Raw genomic sequence first — 3,356 nt, 5'->3', positions numbered from 1 at the left:
TTTACCATATAACGTTATACTATATAACGGCATACGTTATAACGTTATACCATATAACGTAATACGTTATATTAGTTCTGTAAATATGAAACCGGAATTGGGCTATTAACGTAATACCATATAACGTATTACGATATAACGTTATACCATATAACGTTATACTATATAACGTAATACGTGATAACGTTATACCATATAATGTATTACGTTATAACGTTATACCATACAACGTTATACTACATAACGTAATACGTTATAATGTTATACCATATAACGTATTACGATATAACGTTATACCATATAACGTTATACTATATAACGTAATACGTTGAAACGTCATACCATATAACGTATTACTTTATAACGTTATACCATATAACGTAATACGTGATAACGTTATACCATATAATGTATTACGATATAACGTTATACCATATGACGTTATACTATATAACGGCATACGTTATAACGTTATACCATATAACGTAATGCGTTATATTAGTTCTGTAAATATGAAACCGGAATTGGGCTATTAACGTTATACCATATAACGTATTACGTTATAACGTAATACCATACAACGTTATACTATATAACGTAACACGTTATAACGTTATACCATATAACGTATTACGATATAACGTTATACCATATGACGTTATACTATATAACGTAATACGTTGAAACACTAGACCATATAACGTATTACGTTATAACGTTTTACTATATAACGTCATACTATATAACGTAATACGTTATAACGTTATACCATATAACATTTTACGTTATAACGTTAAACCATATAACGTATTACGATATAACGTTATACCATATATCGTTATACTATATAACGTAATACGTTGAAACGTCATACCATATAACGTATTACTTTATAACGTTATACCATATTACGTTATACTATATAATGTAATACGTTATAACGTTATACCATATAACGTATTACGATATAACGTTATACAATATAACGTTATACTATATAACGTAATACGTTATAACGTTATACCATATAACATTTTACGTTATAACGTTATACCATATTACGTTATACGATATAACGTAATACGTTATAACGTTTTACCATATAACGTATTACGTTACAACGTTATACCATATAACATTTTACGTTATAACGTTATACCATATTACGCTATACGATATAACGTAATACGTTATAACGTTATACCATATAACGTATTACGATATAACGTTATAACATATAACGTTATACTACATAACGTAATACGTTATAATGTTATACCATATAACGTATTACGATATAACGTTATACCATATAACGTTATACTATATAACGTAATACGTTGAAACGTCATACCATATAACGTATTACTTTATAACGTTATACCATATAACGTAATACGTGATAACGTTATACCATATAATGTATTACGATATAACGTTATACCATATAACGTTATACTATATAACGTAATACGTTGAAACATTAGACCATATAACGTATTACGTTATAACGTTTTACTATATAACGTTATACTATATAACGTAATACGTTATAACGTTATACCATATAACATTTTACGTTATAACGTTATACCATATAACATTTTATGTTATACCGTTATACCATATTACGTTATACTATATAACGTAATACGTTATAACGCTATACTATATAACGTAATACGTTATAACGTTATACCATATAATGTATTACGTTATAACGTTATACCATACAACGTTATACTATGTAACGTACTACGTTATAACGTTTTACTATATAACGTTATATTACATAACGTAATACGCTATAACGTTCTACCATATAACGTATTACGTTACAGCGTTATACCATACAACGTTATACTATGTAACGTAGTACGTTATAATGTTATACCATATAACGTATTACGATATAACGTTATACCATATAACGTCATACTATATAACGTAATACGTTGAAACGTCATACCATATAACGTATTACTTTATAACGTTATACCATATTACGTTATACTATATAACGTAATACGTTATAACGTTATACTATATAACGTAATACGTTGGAACATTAGACCATATAACGTATTACGTTATAACGTTTTACTATATAACGTCATACTATATAACGTAATACGTTATAACGCTATACTATATAACGTAATACGTTATAACGTTATACCATATAATGTATTACGTTATAACGTTATACCATATAACATTTTATGTTATACCGTTATACCATATTACGTTATACTATATAACGTAATACGTTATAACGCTATACTATATAACGTAATACGTTATAACGTTATACCATATAATGTATTACGTTATAACGTTATACCATATAACGTTATACTATATAACGTCGTACGTTATAACGTTTTACCATATAACGTTATACTATATAACGGCATTCGTTATAACGTTATACCATATAACGTAATACGTTATATTAGTTCTGTAAATATGAAACCGGAATTGGGCTATTAACGTAATACCATATAACGTATTACGTTATAACGTAATATCATACAACGTTATACTATATATCGTAATACGTTATAACGTTATACCATATAACGAATTACGATATAACGTTATACCATATAACGTTATACTATATAACGTAATACGTTGAAACATTAGAACATATAACGTATTACGATATAACGTTATACTATATAACGTTATACTATATAACGTAATACGTTGAAACATTAGACCATATAACGTATTACGTTATAACGTTTTACTATATAACGTTATACTATATAACGTAATACGTTATAACGTTATACCATATAACATTTTACGTTATAACGTTATAACGTTATACCATATAACATTTTATGTTATACCGTTATACCATATTACGTTATACTATATAACGTAATACGTTATAACGCTATACTATATAACGTAATACGTTATAACGTTATACCATATAATGTATTACGTTATAACGTTATACCATACAACGTTATACTATGTAACGTAGTACGTTATAACGTTGTACTATATAACGTTATATTACATAACGTAATACGTTATAACGTTTTACCATATAACGTATTACGTTACAGCGTTATACCATACAACGTTATACTATATAACGTAGTACGTTATAACGTATTACCATATAACGTTATACTATATAACGTAATACGTTATAACGTCATACCATATAATGTATTACGTTATAATGTTTTACCATATAACGTTATACCATATAACGTTACACTATATAACGTCGTACGTTATAACGTTTTACCATATAACGTTATACTATATAACGGAATACGTTTTAACTTTATACCATATAAAGTAATACGTTATAACGTAATGCCATATTA

The sequence above is a fragment of the Bombus flavifrons genome, unplaced genomic scaffold, assembly GCF_040668555.2.
Source record: "Bombus flavifrons isolate JBK064 unplaced genomic scaffold, iyBomFlav1_principal scaffold0023, whole genome shotgun sequence".
NCBI lineage: Eukaryota > Metazoa > Arthropoda > Insecta > Hymenoptera > Apidae > Bombus > Bombus flavifrons.
Note: the sequence above shows the minus strand (reverse complement) of the source record.